The following is a 19,487-nucleotide window of genomic DNA, read 5'->3' on the forward strand; positions in this document are numbered from 1 at the left end:
GGAATCTTGGGCCCCACCCTAGATTCAGAATCTGTATTTAAACAAGATCCTCAAGTAATTCCCATGCATCTTAAAATTTGAGAAGCACTGCTTGACACAGAATAGAAGCTGAAGAAACACATGTAAATTGAATCAGGCACCTTTGTGAACAAGTGCCTTGGAGTTTTGTTTTGGTTATGTTGTGTCTATAAAATGTTGATTTTGGTTCTTTGATTTGAGTTTTCTCTGCCCTAGGCCAGAATTCAACAATGTTGGATTTGCCTTCTATGCAGATGAATTTTTAAAACAGAATTCTTGCCCTAACTGGTTTGGCTCAGTGGATAGAGCGTCGGCCTGTGGACTCAAGGGTCCCAGGTTTGATTCCGGTCAGGGGCATGTACCTTGGTTGTGGGCACATACCCAGTAGGGAGTGTGCAGGAGGCAGCTGATTGATGTTTCTCTCTCATTGATGTTTCTAACTCTCTCTCCTTCTCCCTTCCTTTCTGTAAAAAATCAATAAAATATATTAAAAAACACACACACACAAACACACAGAATTCTTAGTTTAAGAAAAACAACGCTCTAGTAGCACCATCTACCTCTAGGTTGTAGCATTCATTGCTGTTGTAATTTTATATTTACAGGTATGAATAGCTGACAGATGTCTGGCTCTCACATGATATTGTAAACTCTAGAAGGACTAGTAAATTTACTGAATTTATTAGTCATTGCCTCCTTAGTGCTCAACACAATGTGTGGCATACAGGTGGTGCTTAATAAATATTAATCACATAAAAGAAGTGACTTGAACAATTATAGAGAGCTATTTAATTGATGGTTGTCATTTGAATGTTAATATTAATGATGACACCTGTAAGGTATTCTTTTGTTAAGAAATATATAGTTTTGGGAATATGTTTCTTCCATTATTACTATTTCTTGTCATTAATATTAAATCCAACTACTAGAATTTTTAGTTTTATGTTTATTTAAAAAACTTGAATGCGCATTAGTATTCAAATAAATGTTAATATTTATTTTTTAAAAATGTCTACATTTTTTTCATGAAAACAAAAAAAAAGTTGCCTTCAAGGAACTTCACATCTCTTTGGTATTTGAAAAGAACAAATACATTCATTATATGATATAGAAAAGCAAAAGGGTACAGGGTCATGGCATGTGCTGAGCATGAGTCCTATTGGAATTGCTGCTACTATCATTCTTCTCTCCTTTCCCACCTCAGTTTAGGCCCAGGATAGTAGCACAACCAATTAAAATTAACTTACTCTTCCCCCTACTCTGTCTTCTCTGCCAAATTTCCCAAGAGGTCTTCATTGTGAAATAGTTTGGCTTCCCGTCAGACTGAGAGAAGTGGGAGGGACGTGTGCCCGAGCTTAAGAAAAGCATCTGACAAAAATCCAGTTTTTTATTATATAAGGTTATAAATGTGCATTTAAATACACACTTTATTTAATTTGAATATCAAATTTTATTGGTTAAGATAGAGGATAGGTTCCTGATGTCTTTCATAGTCATGATTCCCAAAAGATATATGATTCCCTCAAAATATGATCCGTTTTATAGACCGCTGCAAGGGATTCCTAGTGTGCTTTCGTGTGCGTCCCTCTTTTTTGCCTCCCCACTGAGAGCCTGATTACACATAGAGAGTAATTATTTGTGCAGAAGCGTTAGCCAATTAAGAAATAGACTTTTAAAAGATCATGCCCAGCTTTTCTCTGGAAAACTTAAAATGAAGTTTTTGCTTTAAACTTGGCAAAGCTAAAGACCAAAGTGATGTCTATGATGAGGGCAAGTCTGACTAATAATTGGAGACTATTAGAGAGCCGGTAGCACAACACATGCTTTTGGCCTGTCAGAAGTGATGAAAGGTATGCAGAGGGGCAGAATCAAGCCACAGAATGGGAGTGCTACGGAAATGATTTTGTTTTGAGCGTTGCTGAGTGTTAAAGCAAAGTAACTTTTTTCAAGTTTTTCATTAAACATTAAATTATAACATGTAGAGACTTAAAAAAAAGTTTAATTTTTAATTCCTAAAATGTGCATTTGTTTAACAAATAAATGTAAACCTTAATGAGACATTTAGGGGCTGCACTTTACTCTAATTAGTAGCCCCTACATTTAAAAAATGATTGCAAATGCTTCATTTCAGTAATGAAATATCAAAAAGAAAAAAAGAAAAAGAAAACAAATTATTGAGTTCCAAGTGAGAGCATTTCTTTATTTTTTTCCTAGAGAATAACTATTAAGCACAGAAAAACCAACTTGAATCTCATTTCTACACATCGCTAAGGAGTTATTGAGCCATATAAGCAATGACCTTTTCCTGAAGATTAGAAAAAATTAGTAGTGTGGAAAAATGGTCATTTGTTCAGGGAGGACTTGGTCATGCTCTTACCTACTCCCACTCTCTGCTCACTTTTTTCTTTGTAGACTTGGGGAAAACAGCCAGATTGAAAAACTCATTTTACCAGCAGAGGTCACCCTTTCTCCTCTATCATTCCCAGTAAATGGCTTCTTAGCGGTGATTCCTTAGTCCAAGGAAATGCAGGCGTTTTCAGCTGGGAGCACAGCCACAGGGCTGGTGGAAATATATTCAGCATTCACACCACTGTATCTTCTAACATATGCACTGTTTAAACATAGTATTTACCTGGACTCTTAAGTGGGTAACTTGTATACATATAAGAAGAGCCATTAGGTTACGTATAATAACCCTATTCTTTGGTTAATCCACTTTATCAAGTTTTATTCCATGCTTACTGATGCCAGCTCAAATTTTCCCCAGTTCTCAGACTCATGGGCCAAAGAGTAGTTATCATAATCCCCTGAAGGTGACTGGCACAAGCCCTCAGAGAGAATTCCCTTGTGAGTTTCTGTAGGGAAAAGAGGAGGAATTAAATAGGATGTGGAAGTATTGAACATGGACTGGGCATAGAACCCAGTGCCAGGACAGGAAAGTAAGTGAGAGAGGTATAAACCCCAGTCTTGGCTTCTGTTTTGGTTTGGTTTGGGAAATAAAAGCATCTATTTGTAGTTCATTTGAAGATTAACATTGGACTACAGAATAAACTTCTAGTGGATTATTCATGAGTGTCCAGCATATGGGTCATTCCATAGGTATTGTCTACAGAAGGTCAGGGGTGGTGAGTGATAGAATTGCCCCAGTCCTGTTACCTTGCACTCGGGGATGGGGTGGGGTGACACTCAGCACGTGTCTGGCCAAACCCAAAAACAGATTCTAGGAATTCCTATTCTCTTCCTCCCTTCATGGGGAAATAATAGGCACTTTCTTGGGGTCACTGGGAAAGCTGGGCTTATTGGTTTTACAATAGTTGGTGAAGATATTTTCTAAATTAAATTCCGTCCCTTCCTTCTCTCTCTTTTCCCTTTTTGTGTAAATCAAAGTTTTTGTTGGCATCTTATAAGTTTAAAAATGCAGTGTGTTTTGGGATTCTCTGTGGCTCTGCTCTTCCCTTGGGCTCCAGGTAGCACAATCACAGTGTACAGGTGCTGAGGTAGTGCTTCCTAAAGAACAGAAACGTACCTGTCCCTTCCAGGAAGTGGGGTAGCCAAATGACCGTGACAGTGGACTTTGATTAATGCATGTGAGGCCACACATCCCAGAGAGGAAAATCTACCTGTGCTCTTGACATCACTCTCTGGGGTCCTCCTCTTACTGGTCACTGAACCTCTGCCTCTTCCAGATGGCTCTGGGCTGAGTCACCTGCTACCTGTCTGCCCATCATCATGCCTTGTAGAAGTGATGCTGCCTTGCCAGAGACTGTGGATAAATAGACAGGAATTTTGCAAGCTGATTTTTAAACCACTGATAGCTTGAAGTCAGCCTTGGTGGAAATATTTACAACAGGGAATGGCCAACACTGCAAATCAAACCCCGCCTCTTGCCAGCTTACCCGTCCTCCTAAGCTGATATGCTCCTTTTAGTACCAACTGAAACATACTCACAACACCTTATTTTAACAGTGACACACTTTGGGGTTGTTTTGATGTAAATACTTACTAGGAAAAAAAGAGAGAAAATAGCCTCACTTCCGTCTCCTCCTCCTTCAAAAGCTTTGAAACAAAGTTGTTTGTTTTTATCAAGTACAGATTTCTACTCTTAATGTTAACCAGAGTTTGTTTAAAAGATGGGCAAGTTGTCCCAGCTTTCAGGCATAGTTTGATTCCTTTCTTTAAGCCCACACTAGACCAACTTTCCTTTTAAAATCCCCTCATTTGCTTCTTCCTGTCTCCTCTGGCTTCCTGAGGGTAACTGTCCCAGACATTGTCCTTACCCCAATGCATCAGACTCTTCATCAGTCCTTTTAGGCTCAGGAAGCCATTCCAAACCCTCCTTGGGTTTGTTTGTGAGGGACGGTGGCTATTTTCAGTTTCTCCATGGAATTATCCTCTTATTTCTTCACAGGTCAAATCTGGACTCCAAATCATTGCCCTTGGATATTCAGGAGAGAGAAAGTTGCTCATTCATCACCTTCCTCACCCAGATAGTGAGCACTGCTTCTACCCACTCTGAGACAGGTACATTGATGTAGGTCCAGAGGCTGTATTTTAGAAAAAATAATGTGGATTATAAAACCTATGGGTTAGCGGTATTGTGAGGAGGTAGCCTCACCTCTGCTAGGGACATGGTCATATTTATTTCCCTAAACACAGGGCCTAAAAGATTAGTTTATCCCCATTTGTTGACTGACCCAGTTTATTGGCTTCAACATAGCGGGTTTTGGGTGGAGGGTGTCACAATTTAGATAATAGCAAATGGGAACTGATCCTGCTTTAAAAATATTTATAGGAGAAAGAAATGTCTAGCCCTGGCCAGTGTTTCTCAGTGGTTAGAGTGTCAGCCCACACACCGAAGGTTGTGAGTTGATTCCCGATCAAGGGCATGTAGCTGGGTTGCAGGTTCATCCCAGGCCCTGGTCACAGCATATGCAAGAGGTAACCAATCAATGTCTCTCTCTCTCCCTCCCTTCCTCCTTCCCCCTTCCTTCCACTCTCTCTCTCTAAAAAAATAAAAGAAAAAAAGAAATGTCCTCACAATCTCCCTTAATTCCCTCTTTCAGATTAAACAACACTTCAGGAAAGTCTTCCCCATGGCCTAAGTCCTACTGGAGGCAGGGCGAAGCCATTTTTTTCTCTTGGCCTCAATTGGAGAGTGAATCCTAATTCTGTATATCTGTGGTTTGCATCTGTGTATCTACACTTATCCCTCAAAATTTCTCCACTCAAAATTAATTTTTATTCATTCAAATTTAAATAACAAACATGTGCAGTAATTTAAGAAGAGGTACATGTAGCCAAGTCAAACAAACAGTGGTGGGGCTTTATGACTCTCAGAAGTGAGAACTTTTATTCCTCAAAAACCCTAATGACACAGTGGGTTTGAATGTCACCATTACATTATCCCTCATCCTTGTTTTCTCCCCTAATTAAGTCCTTTTGCAGTCCCACTTATTTTGCTAGCTGTCGAGGATATAAAATAAATCAGGGTGGAAGTCAGACAGCATGCCTGTTTATTCCTCATTCCTAGTCAGTCTTCTTCTTTGTAAATTGGGGTTTTGTGCCTCTTTTGGTAGGAGAAGTTCTTCTTGTGTTTGCCACATATTTTTGCAGGGTGGGGAATGGCAATAGAAGCTGGAAAATGTTAATGGTGAGAGGGTAGCATTGGGGAAAGAAGCTGAAGCCTGGGTACAGGCCACTTTTCTGTGCATGTTTGCATTTAACAGGAAACTTCTGGAAGCAAGATGCTTAAATGCAAAGAATCTGAACCCTGTGATGAGGATTTCAGGCAGGCCTGTGAGAGAGATATTTTGTGGAGTGTGTGGGGACTTTCTTCATCATCTAGACAAGCGTCTGCCTCTTCCCTACTTATGAGAGCGGGGCTGGGGCAGGCCTGAGACTCAGCCATGGAGAAGTGTTGGAGATATGACTGTGTTTTTGACACAGACCCTAGTCTCTGAATAGGTTATACTAGGATTTGGGGTTCCTCTGCCCACGTGTGGCCCCAGGTACACAAGCTTGAAAGGAGTGGATCTGGGCCACGTCAGGGATGGGGCTGGCTGTTGGCAATCCTAGGTGTAGCTACCCTTCCCCTGGTGGAATCCTGATTCTCAGGACTTCAGAGCTCAGAGGCACCTTAGAGGCTCAGTGAGTGTAAGCCTTTCATTTCACAGATGAAGTCACTGAGGCCCCAGAGGACTCCACCCTCTTTCTGGGCTTGTCAAGAGGCACTTACGAAATACATGTTGACTTGACATGGCCCACTGTGAAATCCGTGTAACAGAACTCCTCACATGGCAGCTGGATTAGACTGCCAGCAGCTGGGAATGATTCTCCCTCTGTTGGTTAAGCTTAAATGGTGGGGCAGTAGCAGCGGGGCATTGTGGGAAGTGTGGCTGGTACAACCCGAGTGGAGGTCGAAAGCCTCCCTTCAAGGATAAACTTGAGTTTAATAGACTGTCAGAACTGGAAGGGAACCTTATAAATCATTAAGATCACCCCCCCCCCTCAGGTTACAGATGAATAAACTGAGGCCCAGAGAAGGGAACAGATTTGGCTGATGCGTTGCTGGCAGAACTGGGTTTTGTGCCCAGCACGCAGGCTTCCTGATTGAAGTTCTTGCTGTGCCACGGAGCCGCTCCTGGCAGCATGTTGTAATGTGAGGTTGACTGTACTGTGTGGAAGCAGAGGATATGAAATGCACTGGAAGGGAGGTGCAGGTAGGCAGTGAGCACACAGAGCGAGGCCTGGCCAAGCGCAGCCTGGATTTCTCTTCCTCAGCCATTTTGCGACTTAAGATGGAGCGAGAGTTATTGTCCTACTAGTGAAATAGAACCGTATAAATTAAACCTGCAATGGCCTGTCTGCTGAAGGTGTGAACAAAGCCGATAAATCCCTGGGAGCTTAGGAAACATCTGCTCCTTACCTTGAAGGCAGAAATGTTACCATAAAGCAGAAAAAGTCAGGACTGGAATCTTTCACTTTCTCTAAAAGGATAAAGATGGAGCCCAACCTTCAGATAAACTCCAATAGCTGAGGGAGCTACCGCCTCTGTCCTTTACGAGGCAGGAAATTTCCCACTTCTGCTGTGCCAACCTCAGCTCTTCAGTGACCTTGTGCTGTTCCGCAGCCACAGAAGGGAGCCTTGACCTGGCCAGGGTACTTTCCACTGAGCCCCAGTGGTGGATGGGTAAATTGAGTCAGCAGGAGGAATGACAAGAAGTTTTCTAGGCAGAAGAGGAAGCAGGAGTTGGGGCAAGCCACCAGGCCCAGGTGGGAGAAGTCAGGGAGAAATAAGGTCAGGAATGTAGGAGATCAGAATTGGATTGCTAATCTAATATCAGGAATCTTGGAATCAGAGGCATATGAGGAAGCACCATGAAGTAGACCTAACATGTGAAATGCTGATTTCTAGCAAGAGGAAGCCCTCTTAAACACAAAGGTGGTTGGTGGTTATCAGAGGAAAAGGGGTGGAGGGGTCATAGAAGGTAACATGGGTTAGTATATGGTGATGAAAGATTTGACTTTGGGTGGTGGGCACACAGTGTAATATACAGATGTGTCATAGAATTGTACACTTGAAACCCATATAATCTTTTTAAAAAATATTTTTATTGATTTCAGAGAGGAAGGGAGAGGAAGATAGAAACATCAATGATGGAAGGGAATCATTGATTGGCTGCCTCCTGCACGCCCTCTACTGGGGACTGAGCCTGCAACCCAGGCATGTGCCCTTGAACAGAATTGAACCTGGGACCCTTGAGTCCACAGCCTGACTCTCTACACACTGAGCCAAACTGGCTAGGACCCCATATAATCTTATTAACCAATATCACCCCATATATTTAATCAAAGATGGCAAATAGGTGACATCTTGTTTGTCAGTCCCAGCTGAATGATGGTGGCCACTTGAAGTGTGGTATCTAGGAGGGTCAGAATCCCTGACTGGGTTAAAGGGTGATGTGTCCATTGATGATGTCTGCTATGGACAGGTCGAAGAAGAGACTGCCATATTTCCCATTCCTACTTCAATTGATGGCCTCTCCTAATATTCCTTGTTATACCTAACTGGTTTTTGCAGCTTGTACCTATGTGCCTTGTACTACCCATAATCTTTCAGTATTCTGAGCAGGTGCTATGTTGTTGGTCCAAGGAATAAAAGAGCAATCTTCTTTAATTTGCCCCCCTGTGGTGGAGTCTAAGACTTGTTCTCTTTATATACTATGTTCAACAGCAAACGGTATTGCATGTATACAATCTTTTACATTGAAAATAATAGGGAATTAAAAAACTTAGAGGCGGTGCTTGGACACAGACCACCATCTTTGACCCTGTGGCCATGGAGTCCCCTCTCTAACATTCTCTCAGAGGAGCCTGGGAACTGTAGTGGATGGCGAGGAGGCAAGATGGTCTATGCCATGCTTCTTGCTCTACCATGGGATAAGATCTTCTTTTCCAGATTGATAAGTAGTAGATATTTAATAAATAGTTGGTAAGTGAAACGAACTCTACTTTTGGTATTTCTGTAGGGACAGGTGTCAAAGCCCACTTACCTAGGAAGTAATATGTATAGAGAGGTATGCACCTGGGATCAGACTTGGGTGTTTCTCTGATTGCTTCATAGTATGACTTTGGGAAAATTACTTGATCCTTCTTCTTCTTCTTCTTCTTCTTCTTCTTCTTCTTCTTCTTCTTCATCTGTAAGGTGGGGTAATAATGTCTATCTTACCATCTGATAGTATTAAAATATTAATATGCATGAGTGTTTTATAAATCCCTATAAAATGCAAGGGATTATTATTATGATATTGAACATGAAAAATTTTTAGGTACAAATAACATAACTATTGCATTAGAATATGAAATATGGGGCCTCTTTTGAATGCAATATTCACTTCATATTTTATTCACTGATCTAGAATTCATAGTAACATTCTCTTTTTACACTTTTTGATGATGCCAAACTTCCAATCTATAATGAAAATATTTGAGCTGTTTCAGTGAAGGTGGAGAATTTCCCCCTCCCCCTCCATGGGCTGGATGCTCCAAGGAGAGAAGGGGCTTGCATTTTAAAATGAATGGCCAAGTGAAGGGTGTCATCTTGGACTGAAAACTGGAGTAGAGTTAACCAGCCTAAAGAGGCCTTGGTCTCTTTGTTAGCTTTTGTTGACAAACTGAGCCAAATGGACAAAGAGCCAAATGGACACAACAGGAATTGAGGTTGCTTGTCTGGAGCTTGCTTTATTCCAGCACCTGACTCCCTTCCTTGTAGTTTTGCCAGGACATAGTTTCGGTTGCTAGATTAGATTGGGGAGTTTCTGGCAAATTCTATTTTGCTAATTTGGGCAGAAGAAGGTATTATCCCATTTAAGTTCAAAGCTCTGCAATTTGGAGCTAGTGCACTTTGAGCTGAGAAGATTAAATGCCATGTTGGCAACTTGTTTTAACTTTCAATTCCTAGAGTTAGGAGAAAAATAAGATATTCCATCTACAGCCATTTGTTTCAAAGCTCTAATTGGCTGAAGCCTCTATGTTTGATCGTTAGCAAAATGGTCTCCTCTTTCTGCCATGTTAATAATATTATTTAATAGTAATGCAGCTTTGATTTCTTCCTGGGCCAGGTTGCTATTTTTCTGGAACTGAGAAGTGTTGGTTTAAGATTTTGCCACATATGTGACATGGCAAAATTCCATCTTGGAACTCTCTAAGCTTGGACTGTTCAAAAAGATGGGACTGGAAGGAATATTGTTGGCCCAGCTGTGGGAAGCAGTTTGTTTAGATCAAAACGAACCAAAGAGATTGGCTTATGTGGAAACTTTATACCTGTCCCACATGTTTTAGGCCCTTCTGAAAAAAACAAACAGCTCCATATTTGCAATTACAAGGTCAAAGAGTCACACATTGGCCCTGGTGCCAATTTAACTAACTGAGTCCTCCAGCAGTCAGCACTGATGTTAAGTGAGAGTATGTTGTGGCCACTTAACCAATCGCTGCACCTGGAAAAAATAAAAATATACAACAAGAAAGGAAGCAAAGTGATTTTGAAACCAGAGTGAGCTATAGTGACAATGTTCAGATGCCGAGCTCCTGAGCGGTCTCTACATTCCAGATTTGGAAGGATATTTGAAAAGCATGCATTTTTATGGGAAGAATTTCCTTAATCCATATCTCAGGGGCAAGATTAACACTGTGCAACACCCTGTATAGACCTGGATTTCTGGAACTATATTCTCATGAAAAATGCCTCATTGACCATGTCATCTTTTTCTTTCTCTTCTGTCTTAAGCCAGCTGGTTCATCTCCTGAAATTCAATATGCTCCCCCTTTTTATTTTCAGATATGTCAGTGCACAAAAGAGGCCCATGAAAAGAAACAGCTGCACTGATACCAGCAAGAGCTGCTGCAGCTATAGATATGAGGCATGCACCTGCATGGAGTTGGGTGGTTGGAGATTTGTCAGGGAAGGGAATATCATGGTCATCAGGACTCCAAAGCCAGAGGGATGGATGGCTCCAGGGTGGCAAATTGGATACCCCAGTGCTCACCTGTAGGTCATGGGATCACACCTGCCTTGAATTAGTCAAAAGGATTTCAGGATGAGGGTTAGTCATTTATGAATGGAATGATTAGCTGGCTGTAACAGTTCCTAATAAACAGATTGCTTCTATCAAAGACATCTATTCAGTGAGCCACAAACAAGTGGCATCTCTGTAGCCCTCATGCAGAAGGGGGCAGGATTGCTGAAGACTCCTGTTAAGGCTGTGTCCTCATGTAGCAGGGAGTGAGCAGAGGAGTGACACGATCTGACATATGTTTTCATAGACTCACTCTGATAGGTGTGTTAGGGATAGACAGTAAGGGAAGAATCCAAAGGCAACAAAATCTCAGACATATGCCGAAGCAATTTCTTCACTGATACAGCTCCTAGGGCACTTGAAACTAAAGAGAAAATGAACAAATGGGACTACATCAAAATAAAAAGCTTCTGCACAGCAAAAGAAACCATCAACAAAACAACAAGGAAGCCCACTGCGTGGGAAAACATATTTGCCAATGTCATATCTGATAAGGGCCTAATCGCCAAAATTTATAGGGAACTCATACAACTTAACAAAAGGAAGATAAACAATCCAATCAAAAAAATGGGCAAAGGACCTAAATAGACACCTTTCAAAAGAGGACATTCAGAAAGCCAAGAGACATATGAAAACATGCTCAAAGTCACTAATCATCCGAGAGATGCAAATCAAAACAACAATGAGGTACCATCTCACACCTGTTAGACTGGCTGTCATCAACAAATCAACAAACGACAAGTGCTGGAGAGGATGTGGAGAAAAAGGAACACTCGTGCACTGCTGGTGGAAATGCAGACTGGTGCAGCCACTATGGAAGACAGTATGGAGTTTCCTCAAAAAACTGAAAATGGAACTCCCATTTGACCCTGTGATCCCACTTCTAGGAATATATCCCAAGAAACCAGAAACACCAATCAGAAAGGATATATGCACCCCTATGTTCATAGCAGCACAATTCACCATAGCTAAGATCTGGAAACAGCCTAAGTGCTCATCAGTAGATGAATGGATTAGAAAACTGTGGTACATCTACACAATGGAATACTATGCTGCTGTAAAAAAGAAGAACTCTTACCATTTGCAACGGCATGGATGGAACTGGAGAGCATTATGCTAAGTGAAATAAGCCAGTCAATGAAGGAAAAATACCACATGATCTCACTCATTCATGGATAATAGAGACCATTATAAACTTATGAACAATAATAGATACAGAGGCAGAGCTGCCTCAAACAGATTGTCAAACTGCAGCGGGAAGGCCAGGGAGGTTTGGGGTGCAGGAGGTAGGGGGGTAAGAGATCAATCGAAGGACTTGTATGCCTGCATATAAGCATAACCAATGGATATAAGACACTGGGGGGTAGGGGAGGCCAGGGGATTGTCAAGGGCGGGGAAAAAAAAGGACACATATGTAATACCCTTTGTAATACTTTAAGCAATAAAAAAAAAAAATAAAAGAAAAGAAATGATGTTGCTTGGAGTATGGGGTTTGCTGAAAGAGGTGAGATGCTGTTGGATTCTGGGTATATTTTGAAGTTAGATTCAGAGAGTGAAAGAAAGAGGGTAAAGGGTGCCTCTAGGGTTTTGACCTGAGCAATTAGATGGGTTGCCAGCCACTAGATGGAAGAGGCTTTATAGAAGAAGAGATTTTGGGGGTATGTGTGGGGGAGAGTATCAAGATATCAGTATTGGTTATGTCTATTAGTCGTCCAAATGGAGGGGGTGGGTAGGCATTTGAATCTATGAGTCTGGAGTTCAGAGAGGTTCTAGCCAGAGACAAAAATCTGGGCATTGTCAGTGGGTAATTGAGATCCACTGGAACTGAATGAGATCACTGGGGGGAATGGGACATATAGAGAAGAGACTAAATGCTGAGTCCTGTGTCCTCCAGTATGAGGAGGTTGGGGACATCAGGAGGAGTACATGAAGGAGAATGAGAAGCCACAGCTATGAGGTAAGAAGAAAACTGGAAGAATGCAGTGGGCAAAGGGTTTCAAGTTGAGGAAGGGAGCAGCCATGTCCAGTGTATGTAGGATGAGCACTTGGCATTGACAGTTGGGTTTAGCCACATGGACATTACTGGTGACTTTGATGAGCAATTTTAATGGAGTGATGGGGATCATCTGATTGGAGGGAGACTGAGAGGAGAGGATTTGGCAAAGTGGCACTGGACAATTCTTACAAGGAGTTTTATTATATGGGAGAGCAGAGAAATGGCATGGTGATCAGAGGAAAAACAGAGTGAGAAAAGGTGTTTTTTTTTCTTTTTTACGGTGGGAAAAATAACATGTCAATGAGTGATAATCTAGTAGAGAAGGAAAATTTTGATGATGTAGGAGAAAGAGGGGAGGATTGCTGGAACCATGCCCTTGAGAGGAATCCATGGTGCAGGTGCAGAGGCTGGCCTTCTGTAGGAGCAAGGATGGCCCACCCATAGTAAGGGGAGAAGGCTGAGTTTATAGGAGCAGATGCTGGTGGGTGGGTAGAAGTGGAAGTGGGAGACTGAGTAGTTCCTTTCTGAGTGCTTTTGTTTTTTCAGTGAGGTAGGAAGTAAGGTTAGCAGCTGTGAGTGAGGATGGGAGAGGAGGTGCTGAAGGCTGAGAAAAGATGACTGTCATGTAGGAGGGAATGAAGTGTGATGGCCAGGTAGCATGAGGACCCAGCTGAGGTCATGGAAATAAGTTACATTAAGACTAGTGGATGTTGGTTGTATGATTTTCTCCAGCTACATTCAGCTGGGGGTGCAGTCCAGAGCAGGTAGAGAGTTGGATTTCAGATGATGTCAATGGAGTTCTACAAAGCAGGAGAGGGACACCATGAGGGTTTCTCTTCTTTTTCATTAAAAGGAACTGACTATGGACTTACTAAATAATTTAATGAAATATTAATGGGTTATGACCCACAGTGTGAAAATCAATGATCTACATGGAATACTTATATTTTCCTTACTGGTTTCTTTTTTTTTTTTTTTTAAATATATTTTATTGATTTTTTACAGAGAGGAAGGGAGATAGATAGAGAGTTAGAAACATCGATGGGAGAGAAACATCGATCAGCCGCCTCCTGCACATCTCCCACTGGGGATGTGCCCGCAGCCCAGGTACATGCCCTTGACCGGAATCGAACCTGGGACCCCTCAGTCCACAGGCCGGCGCTCTATCCACTGAGCAAAACCGGTTTCGGCCTTATTGGTTTCTTAACGTAGAGATATAGCCTCAGAAAAGATTTTTCTGAAAATCCACCAGGCATTTGTTGACAAGGTACCTAACATAGTTTTCAGTGCTGGGGGGGGGGGGGGGCTGGGGGGGAGACAGTGGTGGGGTAAGACACAGTTCCTGCCTTCAGGGTGATGAGTTGGTGAGGATGTGAGTCAGGCAGGGGTTGGTAGACACCTGAGTTGCTTGTTCTCATTAAGCACCTGGGTCAGATTTTACTACTCAAAGCAGGTGGCCAAACAGCACTGATGTCCACCTCAATGTCAATCTGAGAACACCTGTTCCCCACATGTGGTCAAATCACCTGACCTTAAGACTGTCAACTCCTTTAATTTGAGCAGTAAATTCTATTAGTGCATCCTAAGGTAATATCAATCTTTTAAGCAACCTTGGCAAACTGCTGGCTCACATTAAACTTATGGCCAACGTCTATCAGACTTAAAAAAAAAATCTTAGTTCTCATCAATTTTTATTATATAGCTAATTTTTAAGGGGGAGGGTAGTGTGGGATAAAGTAAATGCCCTTCTATTGGAGGTGGGGACTGTGTGTTTTGGAGCTAAAGATACACAATTATTGAGTGGGGATAAAGTCAGGGTGCTGATTCTCTCTAATTTTGATTCATCTTAGAACATATGGCCCTGCAGGAAACAGTTTTTGATGCAAAAAAAAAATTCATATTTTTATTCTATTTTTGGTGTTTGATTCAAAGGGGGATATGAGTTAGGACAAAGATGGTATAATCTACTCATCTTCTAATCATATTTTAATTCAATATAAAAGGCATTCATTTCTTTCTGAGACATTCAGTGTTTATGGTCCTAGACATGGCATTTGCATCCTGTTTATGGTTTGGATGCTTTGTGCTAACATACTTGCCATGGAGTCAGTTGGGCTTGCCTTTCCAGGCAACAGTTAAACCAGCAGGAGACCACTTGTGTGCAATTTGTTGGAATGAAATCTGCATTTTGGGATTAGATTACTTAGTAGTGTCATTCTGTGTTGAGTCGACTTTGTGGGTGGTCTCCAATAAACCCTAGGCGTACAGCAAGTGTCAGCCCTGATTATCTCCAAGCAAGCTTGTAATGACTGCACAGCTTGGTATTTACAAGAAAAACCAGCTTCCTTAACTTTTAATTCAGGGAATGTAGGGGCATGGATAAACTCCCACAAAAGGGTGACAGAAGGCCCATTGTGGGCTATTCTTGAAGAGGTACAACTGAACTATCTGTCCTCTGGAGATCAGGACAAATGTCACTAGGGGCTCACCAATGAGGACATTTGTCTTTAACAATGCCTCAATATATAAGGACTAAAGGGTTAGTTGAGAAGAACAGATCAGTGGAATGAACTGTGTGGTTGGCTGAAGCATGAATACATATAGTATATAATAAACTCTGTTCCAGGACCTCCCCCATGGTATTCGGGGGGTAGCAATTCTTTAGGGCAGTAGTTTTTTTTTTTTTAATTAAATCTTTATTGTTCAGATTATTACATTAGTTACTCTTTTTTTCCCACCATAACTCCCCTCCACCCAGTTCCCACCCCACCCTCCGCCCTCACTCCCCACCCATTGTCCTCATCCATAGGTGCACGATTATTGTCCAATCTCTTCCCTCACCCCCCCGCCCAAGAATAGTCCATTCCCTTTCTATGTCCCTGATTCTATTACAATCGCCAGTTCATACTGTTCATCAGATTATTTATTCCCTTGATTTTTAGATTCACTTGTTAATAGATGTGTATTTGTTGTTCATAATTTGTATCTTTACCTTTTTCTTCTTCTTCCTCTTCTTAAAGGATACCTTTCAGCATTTCATATAATACTGGTTTGGTGGTGATGAACTCCTTTAGCTTTTTCTTATCTGTGAAGCTCTTTATCTGGCCTTCAGTTCTGAATGATAGTTTTGCTGGATAAAGTAGTCTTGGTTGTAGGTTCTTGGTATTCATCACTTTGAATATTTCTTGCCATTCCCTTCTGGCCTGCAAAGTTTCTGTTGAGAAATCAGCTGACAGTCGTATGGGTACTCCCTTGTAGGTAACTGATTTTCTTTCTCTTGCTGCTTTTAGGATTCTCTCTTTGTCTTTTGCTCTTGGCATTTTAATTATGATGTGTCTTGGTGTGGTCCTCTTTGGATTCCTTTTGTTTGGGGTTCTCTGCGCTTCCTGGACTTGTAAGTCTATTTCTTTCACCAGGTAGGGGAAGTTTTCTGTCATTATTTCTTCAAATAGGTTTTCAATATCTTGCTCTCTCTCTTCTTCTGGCACCCCTATAATTCTGATGTTGGTACGCTTGAAGCTGTCCCAGAGGCTCCTTACACTATCTTCGTATTTTTGGATTTTTTTTTCATTTTGCTTTTCCGGTTGGGTGTTTTTTGTTTCTTCATATTTCAAATCTTTGACTTGATTCTTGCGATCCTCTGGTCTGTTGTTGGGAGTCTGTATAATGTTCTTTATTTCAGTCAGTGTTTGCTTAATTTCTAGTTGGTCCTTTATCACAACATCGAGGGTCTCATTAGATTTCTTGAGGATCTCACTACATTTATCGGCGGTGTCACCAGTCTTCTTGAAGATCTCACTACATTTATCGGTGGTCTCACCAGTCTTTTCGAGGGCCTTATTAAGTTTATCGGCGGCTTCTAGACAGTTCTTTAAAGACCTTAAAAGTGTGGTTTTGAACTCTATATCCAGCAGTTTGCTTTCCTCCCATTCTGTCGTTTGTGTCCTGTTTCTTTGTCTTGGCATTTTTTATGCTTCGCTGTGTCGATAGAGTTCCTTTCTGTGCTAAGTGTCCCAATTACCTGAGGTAGACACTCTTGGTGCACCCCCTTGTGGGCTTTGTGCACAGTCTTGTTGTAATTAAGCCTTGATTGTTATAGTTATCACTGTGAGGAATTGACCTCCAGACCAATTGGCTGTGAGAATCAGCTGTGTCTGCAGTGGGAGAACTTCTGTGCTGGAGACACCCCTCTGGGGCTAGACTTGCTTCAATGGGGCTTTGGTGCTCACTGAGTCTTCCCCCTGAGTGTGTCTTTTATGGTTCCACAGCGCTGCAAACTCGATGGTCCCACTCTGACCTCTGGGCTTCCTGGCTCCTGGATCTCTAGGGAGGTGCTAATCTAGCCTTTGCCTGAGGCTATCCAGCAAAAGTCTCCCTGCAGGGCTTGGGCAGGGCGGGTCCCACGGGATCAACAGGGCGGGGTTGGCAATTATGGCTGCTCTCAGTCTTGCCCTCAGAGGCTCTGCTTCTCAGTGTCCCAGTAATTGCTGCAAGCCCCATGGAGAGAAAGCTGCCCTAGGGTTCTGAGCGATGCCAGACAGTCCCGCTTCTCCCGTATGAGTCTGGGTCCCTAGAGACGCCCGGAGCTGGAGCTCAGAGTCTGAGACTCCCTCCCGGTTGAAAACAACAACCACGCCCTCAGCCGCCAGCCTGCTCCGCATGTACTCCGCACCTTAGTATTTTACTTCAGCACTGCGCCTCCTCTGAGTCTCGGTATGTTTTACTCTTTCCTCCTAGTTGTAGAACTTCCACTCAGCCAGCCTTCCTGTGGTTCTGGATGATGTCCGTTCCTGTCTTTTAGTTGTATTTTTGAAGTGGTTGTTCGAGGCAGCAAACTCCGGTGTTTACCTATGCCGCCATCTTGGTTTCTCCCAGGGCACTAGTTCTTAATCAAGGGAGATTTGATCCTCCATTTGTCAATGTATGAAGATATTTTTGTTGTCACAACTATTTTTGTTGCTACTATAAGGCCAGGGATGCTGCTACTGATCCTACAATGCACAAACTGCTCTCCCCTTCTCTTACACCCAAAATGTCAGTAGTGCTGACATTGAGAGCCTCTGCTACAGGTACCACAACAGTGGGAGTAATGCACTCTTGTCCTTCCTAAATTTCTCCTTTCTCTCAATATCCTCTGATCCAATTTGATTCCTTCTGTGTCCCTGCCTGGAACCCTCATGGTACTAGAGTTAAAAGATTACACAGCCACGTAGCGTAGAGAGTATCCACTTTAGAACTGGAAGATCTGGGTTAAATCCCAGCCTAATGCCTTCAGCTTGGGTGACTTCAGGGGGAAATTACTTAATTTCTCTGAGCCTTAATTAAAAAAAATATGAAATAATGGGGACCACAGTCCTTACCTTACTGGGTGAAAGTGAGGATTACATTTATATAAATTTATTAGCACTTGGTTTGCTAGGTAGTAGATATTTCATAACATTTTTTATCATTGCACATTCTTATCCTTGCTTGGAATTACTAAAGTTGTTTCCCTACCTTGAGACATCCCAACAATTTCTTTTCATTGTGGAAAATTTACAAAATAGATAAGCTGGAAGAAAAAATTAAATCATTTGTATTCTTATGCCTTGGAAATAAACACTGCTAATGCTTCTTTTGTATATGTATTTTCCACCTCTCAATATGAACCAACCATCTCTCTCTCTCTTTCTTTCTGTTGGTTCATACTGTGTATACTGTTTAGTGACTGGCTTTTTAGACTTAATGATGTATGAGAAACATCTCTCCATGTCAATAAGTATAGATCTACATAATCATTTTAAAAAGCTGCCTAGGGTTTTATTGTATTGATGAACCATGACTTAGTCCATAAATCCCTTGTATTCTTGGACAGTTAGATCATTAAGGTTAGTCTTCAAAACCTAGAAAATGTCTTGTCTAGGTTTTATGGAGTTAATCGTTTGGAGTTCTAGAAAGCCAACCCTTTCTGTGCCCACTCACTACTAGATAGTTCATTCAGGAGGACAGCTCTTTGCACAGGATACAGAGCATCATATAGTGGTTCAGAGCTCAGGCTCTGGAGCCAGGCTGCATAGGTGCAAATCCCAGATTTCCTGCTTGGGTATATAACCTCACCTACTTGAGCCTCAGTTTCCACATCTGTAAAATAGCGAAACCAATTGTGTCTGCATCATAGAGTTGTTCTGAGAACTCTATGAGGTAGGATATGTCAGGCACATATTCCAAGGTCTGGCAGACTAAGTAGTCCATACATTTTAACTTGCATCAGGCAGGAATGAATAACTGACAAGCTGAGTGCTTTCTGGAAGTCTTTGTCCCATTACTCAGAAGTCCATGCTGCTCTGTGTAAATTATTATCTAACACTATCAAGTGTCTTTCTACCCAGGAGCAGCTGCAGTTGGAATGTAAAGATCTCTACTTGCTGTCATTGTGAGGCTTTGGGTCTTAACTGCTGTGTATTAGTTTCCTATTGCTGCTATAACAAATACAGTGGGGCCTTGACTTACGAGTTTAATTCGTTCCCTTATGGAGCTCGTAACTCAAATTACTTGTATGTCAAATCATAAAGTGAACGAGTGAGACACGTATGCTGGGCTGATGTTGTGGCGTTCAGTGTGATGTTCGCTGCGCCAACTAACAGTGGGGTATCTGAAGCTGGCTCGTAACCCGAATTTTAGCTCGCAACTCAAAGCAAAAAATTGGCCGAGAGACAGCTCGTATCTCGAAAAACTCGTTAGTCGGGACACTCATAAGTCAAGGCCCCACTGTAACCACAAATGTGGTGGCTTAACACAACAGAAATTTATTATCTCAAAGTACTGGAGGTCAGAAGTCTAAAGTCACTTTTTTGGGCTAAAATAAATTGATTGGCAGGGCTGTGTTCCTTCTGGAGGCTTGAGGCAAAACTGGTTTCTTT

The sequence above is a fragment of the Myotis nattereri genome (assembly GCF_964212035.1).
Source record: "Myotis nattereri genome assembly, chromosome: 7".
In the NCBI taxonomy this organism is placed as follows: domain Eukaryota; kingdom Metazoa; phylum Chordata; class Mammalia; order Chiroptera; family Vespertilionidae; genus Myotis; species Myotis nattereri.